This window comes from Biomphalaria glabrata, chromosome 13, assembly GCF_947242115.1.
Source record: "Biomphalaria glabrata chromosome 13, xgBioGlab47.1, whole genome shotgun sequence".
NCBI lineage: Eukaryota > Metazoa > Mollusca > Gastropoda > Planorbidae > Biomphalaria > Biomphalaria glabrata.
The window spans coordinates 1,378,827-1,386,131 of record NC_074723.1 but is presented as its reverse complement, the minus strand read 5'-3'; the positions used below and the strand labels follow the sequence as shown (position 1 = coordinate 1,386,131).

The 7,305-nt window shown below is 35.0% G+C and overlaps 1 long non-coding RNA gene across 1 annotated transcript; it reads left to right on the top strand.

Moving 5' to 3' along the window:
- Positions 1 to 1,016: 1,016 nt before the first annotated feature.
- On the top strand, positions 1,017 to 4,813 carry LOC129922330 (uncharacterized). The gene is made up of 3 exons (XR_008774329.1): positions 1,017 to 1,310; positions 1,890 to 1,999; positions 3,320 to 4,813. It is a non-coding gene; the product is annotated as an uncharacterized LOC129922330 (long non-coding RNA).
- Positions 4,814 to 7,305: the final 2,492 nt, after the last annotated feature.

Genomic DNA, 7,305 nt, shown 5'->3' with positions numbered 1-7,305 from the left:
ATATTGTTGTCTTTACAGACTCCCAATCTACTCTGCAAGCACTTAACAGCAGCACCTCAAACAGCCCAAGAGAGTTGACAACACTCATTGTGACAATCCACCAGATGATATCAAAATTAAATATCAATATTACACTACAGTGGATCCCTGGACACATTGGCATCATGGGAAATGAAAAGGCAGATAAGCTATCAAAGACAGGTTCATCTATGGAACAACCAGATAGACCTGTTAACTACCTCACCCTAAGGTCAATGTTAGTCAACAATCACAAAGAGGAGTGGCTCAACCAATGGGCATCAGGAAACACAGGCAGAGCCATTTACAGAGAAATGACTACGCCTAACAAACTGGACAGTATTAACTTCCTCCCCCGCAAAAAACAATCTACAATCTTCCAACTAAGAACAGGACACACACCACTATTAAATTACCACCTGAAGAAAATAAACTCCACACAACTACCCCTTTGCAGACACTGCGCCCACCCCTTTGAAACCGTAAACCATATCCTCTTTGAATGCCCCTCCCTAACCCACCTTAGGCAGACCCTACTTCCACTACAGCCCAACATAACCAACACCCTGTATGGCAGTGCTGAACAACTGAAGAAAACAGCACACTTTTTTTCCTTGGCACAGTCTGCAAAAGAGCTCACAGCTCAGCAGCAATAAAGCTGGCTAGAAGAAGAAGAAGAAGAAGTGGCCAACAGAATGACCAACCACCTTTACTTTTTCCCCAACTTATGTCAGGTACCCATTAGAGCTGGGTCTAAACCAGGATTCAAACCCTGGACCCTTGGTTCAGAAGTTAAGCGCCTTACCACTCAGCCACCGCACCTCCCTGTTTGTGGTAATCAGGCTATTTTAACTTGATAGGCTATAAATATAAGTGTAAAATATTTTTTAATGTGTATAAGATGCATGTCCAGATAAAGGTGCTACAACTGACCAAATTAAAAAAGAAATCATATGTAAAGATAAACTAAATCATGAATAGAGATGTGCCTTTAGAACTGTTTCATGGGAGTAAAACATCCAGACACAACAGAATGCGACAACAGATGTATCAGAAGCTCAAAATCAGAAACTGAAAACTGCCCATGTGGAGTGTCACCAGAGAATGCTGACCATCTCCTCCAAAACTGCTCTCTTTACCAAGAGGCTGTACATGACACTGGCCCCAAAACACCCCAATAGAAAGAAAATTATATGGAGAGTTCCCTGATTTGGAAACCAATGCGAAAATAATCTCATATACTGGTCCAGTCATCTGAATGCTCCAATAAAAAAATGAGAAGAAAGAAGATTGTATGTACCATTTTTTTTTGTTTGAGGATGGGGAGAAAAGTGATCTTAGAATTCAAACACCAAAAGTATGTGTCTTTATGAATTCAATGTAATTGATACTAGGCTATTTGGGCTGAAAATAAAATGCAGGAAATTTTATTGGAAGTGCAGAAAAAAAAAAATTTAGCCAAAATAAACAATGTATAGCCTGAGAACAAATCAGGCGGAAGAACCAAGGGTAATACTATAGAAGTAGTATCTTTTTTTATTCTTGCAACTTCAAAGATGCATAACAGTGTCACAAACTGTTTGTTAATGTGATATGAAATATAATTTTTTTTTTTGTTACCCATATAATCGCTCTAAAAAAATTATTTCTAAAATAGATAACTGTCTCTAGTAACCTGCTAGTGGACCATGACCAACCTTTTTCTATCTTGCTTTGTATGGTATAAACTTTCCTAGTTTTGACTTTAAATTGTTGTTCTATCATGTCAGTTATGCTATAGGCTACTTTTAATTGCATGTATAAGATAAAAATAGTGAAAACAAGAGTACATAACATTTTCTAAAGAAATTTTAAATATTTTGCATTTTTAGGGAAGCAACATGGCTATCAAAAAGCAGAGACGATACAAACCTCATTAGATGGAGAGTTTTATTTTGTTGGTAAAGTCCTTGGTTTTGAGCCAGCAGAGAAACATAGAAAGGTAATTTGTCAACATTTCAGATTTATCACTAAGAGAAAAGCAGAAAAGCTTTGATGGGCAGCATCTCTGTTGACCCAATGATCCATCCAACTTATGGAACAAGTGATGGTGAAGATGTTCATTACAGTGCTTATGTCTGGCAACACTGAATGACTTACATTTTTAGTTCATGCTTTTCAAAATTAGGTGATGAAAGCTGAATTGAAGCCTTCATCTCTGGGCAGTAGTCATGCTGTTTATTATTAATGCTTTTGATTAACACAACTTCCATGCTCCTATAGCAAGCACAGTGCATTCTGGGTCAATATCTTTTGTTGACGTGAAAGGGGGGGGGAGGAGGATATCGGTGAGTCCTTCCTTTAGGCTCTCAGCAAACACAACTCTGCATCAAATCAAAAATACCTAGTCTACAATGTGATTTCAATTGAAGCTCTCCTCACATACATACTCAAGCAGTTTATAGCTTAGCATTTATAAATTATAGAATTTGTAATGTTTATATGTATGATTTTTTTTTATGATTTAAAGAAATTTACATTTTCCCCAACTTATGTCAGGTACCCATTAGAGCTGGGTCTAAACCAGGATTCAAACCCTGGACCCTTGGTTCAGAAGTTAAGTTAAGTTTAGACTTAAGGATTTTAATTTTTATTCTTTTTGAAATATGTAAGGAATGTTAGAATATTGTTGGCAACATTGTTGGTGTAAATGTATTTTCACTTGGTAGCCAAGAATGCTTATAACTGATATATATAATTAATAATAACAATTAATAATAATAATTAACAATAATTTAAGACACAAAATGTCCAAAACCACACAATTTTATTAAAAATGTCTGATATTTATGTTGCCAACGTTTACCTAAATTTCAATTGCTTTATTGTTTCAAAGTTATAGACATTTGAACCTCAGCATTAGAGTCAAAAGGTCAATGCCCCACCAATATTTTTTTTAGATTTATCAATTGGCTATGAATATAAACTGTATTAATTGGAAGCATTAGCTTTCTAAAAAGTAAAATAAAGTCTATTGGCAGATGATGAAAAGGTCTGTTTCTGTGGCCCATGGTTAACAAGGTTGTCATGTTGCCAGCACAATGACCAACCGCCTTTCCTTTTCCCTAACTTATATTAGGTACCCATTAGAGCTTGGTGGACTCTGAGGTATGCTAAAGATCCCGAAATTAAAATACCTGTTTTCAGAAAATTAAATGTTTAGTTTTTCTTTATGTTACTACAACTTTTTATTTGTTATAACTTTTTTTTTATTGAATATTAACATTTCATGAATTATTACATAACACTTATCATTTTGCAGGGCCGTACACATATATGTAAAATACATGCTTGATCTATTAGTGTAGAGAAAAATATTCGTTATGAGCTGCTGGCCAGATTATGCCCAAACAGTACAGTTATGTATTCACATTATTATGTTAATATTTATGGGGTAATTAACAATGTTAAAAGAAGTGGGATGTGTAGCTGTATTGGATAAAATCTCTTGGGTCCCTATAAATGGGGCTTGAGCTCAAATCTTACCCGAGCTGAGTTGTGTTTGCTGAGCCTCTAAATGCAGTACAGAAACCTTTTTACTCCAAGTTTCCACTAAAAGAGATAAGACCATGAGCATGTTATAAGCATGAAAGATGCGCTCTATAAAAAGATAATTAGAAAAATAAAGGAATACTTTGTGGTCAATGGAAATAGCAAGGATATTTATTTGGTAGTCCAGATTAATACATTAAAATCCTAAATAAGAACCCTTAAAATGCAAAGTAGCAAAACTATATTGAAAACTTATAACCAGCCACTACATAAAACATTCACTAACCCTAACCATATGACCAATAGTGACTACAAAACATTTATGGCTGCCTTTTAAGTCAACAATTAGTTGCCTGATTGCAACTTGCTTAGTACATAAGACTCTATAAAGTTATTAGAGCTATTGAAACTATTTTACCAAGAAATACTCATATTTAGTGTTAAGATATTACAGTGAGACTTTCCTAATCCTATTTGGTGATATCCTATTTGGTGATGAGATGAGACTTTGCTAGTCATATTTGGTGTTGAGACATTACATTGAGATTTTCCTAGTCATACTTTGATGTTTAGACTTGACTACTTTCTGTTTCTTCCATTCAAGTTTATACTTTCACTCAGCAATCTAATACTTGATACTCTTTCTATTATTGACAAATTCATGTATGAATACAAGCTATTTGATAGCAATTACTTCATTTTAAGGTACATTAGCTTTAAAAACTGTATATTCATCATAATTTAGTCACCACAATGGAAGTTATTGTTTACAAATTTAATTCTCTCACAAACTATGTTCCTTCCTCTCAACAAACACTCTTAATGTTAATCTTCTCATCTCCTCTTGATAATGGTATTCAGAAGTCAACCTAGATTTCCATTTGAATCAACTTAACATTAAAAGCTGAATAGTATTTATTTAGAATCTTATCATACTGATTATTTTGATAATGACTCCATATTGTCTGTGTTTGTTTATAGGCTTTTTTTTCCTAAGTTTTGAATCGATCATTTGTTTTTTAATGCATTGGTTGAATAACAAAAGAGGACAATGGACCTCATTCACCAATAGTAAACAAACAACATTTAGTCACGTGATCTTATTGATAAAACAACGGAAAAAAACTGTCACATGACAACCATCATGAATTAAACATGAGATCGTAAATTATATAGAAGATATAGAGAACCACGTGGCTAAGTGTTGTTTGTTTACGATTGGTGAATGAGGCCTATTGGTTTTTTACATTTTTACTTGCTTTTATCAACAGGAGCGTAAATTCGTAGTGTTGGCACAGAAGCTGGAATGTTTGCTATCAGGGCTCATAGGAAGATGGCTACAGAGAAATATTTTCTGGAAGCAGTAAATAAAGTCATCAAAGCCTACACCAAATCTAGTGCAACTCCTTGCTACATGACTTACAATTAAATCAATAGTAGACTTAATTGAAATGGCTACTTAGAGAATCCGTACAGAGCTTGTGTGTTTACTCACTGATCTGTTTTTGAACTTAAGTGAATCATTGTTTGTATTCATGATTTTTTGTTTCAACTTATTAAATCATGGTATCTTTCTTATTAAGTATGTTGTCAGTGTGGTTTTTACTTTAGTCAGTAATTTGTTAAATCTGGATGTTCCTTTGGAAGATTATTGCATCCCAAACCTCCTGCAGGATAGCTGGGAATGAGCATGGGCATTTCATCTAGTAGGGTAGCTAATAGAATCTGAACATGAATGAACTAGATCAGTGTGCTTGATACTCAGAGCATTAAAAAGCAATGCATAAACAGTACTTAGATGTGTCTTAATATCAATTGATAAAGACACTAGAAAGCATTATGAAAATAATTCTTCAAAAATCAAGTGTACAGATATAATGTTTTGGGTAAATAGGTTGGCATGTCTTGAGCTTATTTAAACCATAAAAATATTTTTTTTTAAATTTAGACAATTGGGTTTCAAACCAAATTATGTTCATTCAAGCTTGTAAAATTAGGCTTCTAATTACTACTTGCAGTACACAACAATGGCTGCATTGCATTTATAAGTACTTGCTTAAATCAATAAGATTTGAGCATTTCTTGTGTAACAGTTAACAGTTAGTTGAAAATGTAATAATGCTGAAAAACGTGCTGCAAACAGTAACAGAGGATCTAGACATTTAAATATTTATGCTAAATAAATTTTAACTTTGGGATGCTGTGGGTGAGAGGTTAAATGCTTGTCTTCCGAACTGAGGGGATGTAAGGGTTCAAATCTTGCTGAAGAATGGGATCTTTGATTCTTATGATGCCTGAGCCCCTCCTGCCTGAAGCTTACTGGTTAAGGCGCCAGTTACTCGCCTTTGCCCCTTCTCCTGTTAGTGAGAACAGTTCCGCCGAACTCAATATCTGAGCCACACATGAAGGCCATGAGTTGGACTGGTTGTCAGAGGCTATTCGAGACGCATACCATTTGGAAGCATTTTATAGGTAGTGGAGTGCTTACATCCATTACCACTTCCGGCACTGACAACCTTGCTGGCTACCCACCTAGGAGAAGGAAAACTGAATTCAAACCTCTGTTGCTTTGCAGATATACCCAATCATGGGAAAGGCTTCGGGAGTCAACCCTGAGGAAAAATCAGGAGCTGGCGACCCTAAGGCAGTTTGCAGCACCCAGTGCTCTGGCAGAACCTGCGACGCCGCAAACCCCAAACTGTATCGGCACTGCCGTTCCTTTAGATACATCAGCTGCATGGAGGGGGGGAACTGATGTGTGGGCAACATCGTTTCGACCACAGCTAATGCCCAGGCATTCATCTCACCGAGATGATCCATAGGAGGCCATAGAATGATGCCTGAGAGTCCAACCAAATCTATTGGGCACCAGACAGTAGTTGGGGAAAGTAACGCCGGTTGGTCATTGTGGTACTTTACCTTCTTACAGGGCCATTATCTGTAGATAAAAGTTGCATTGTATAATACGATTTTTACAATAGAGCTGGGTGGCTATTATGATTAAACACAATTAAACTTAAATTATAATTCACCAAAGTGGACTAAACAAGAAGATTGAACATATTAAAACTCTTTTATTGTCTCCCCTACTTACTATTATTTTCTCTAACATTGAACTGGTACTCTTATTTTCAACTTTCTAGGCCATTTATAGTAGGGTAATAAATACAATTTACTGATGTAAAACCAATGTTTATGTAAACATCCAATTTATACATCTCATGACTTTGACACATACATTATATAACAAATAGCAGTATTAACCTGGATTTTAATAGCCAAGATGTAGGTTTTGTTTAATTTAATTTTTTTATTTGAAAACTATTTCATTACAATATAATTATTCTACAATGCTGTCAGAAAGCAAATATCCCAGTCTACAACATAGTGCGCCCCCCAATTTGGATCTCTTCCAGACAGAACAATCATTTCAGTCAGGCTGGTGAGAGGAAGCTTTTGTTATTTTTTGCTGGCCAATTGTTTCACAAGCCTTCAGTTCAACTCTTCAGACAGTTTTGAAAAAAAGCTTCAATGAACTCAAAAACCTTAGAACATGTAAAATTTTATAAAAAGAAGAATTCCATCAAATCAAATCATAGCTATGTATACAAATTCAGCTTGTAAGTAAAATTAATAAAACTAAACAAAAATGTAAAATAAACCTCTCTGGTTTTCCACAAATACTTTTTAAAAAATCATGATAGAAACTAATGACTTATACATGTGACCAACATCATCTCACAAAAAATTACATTA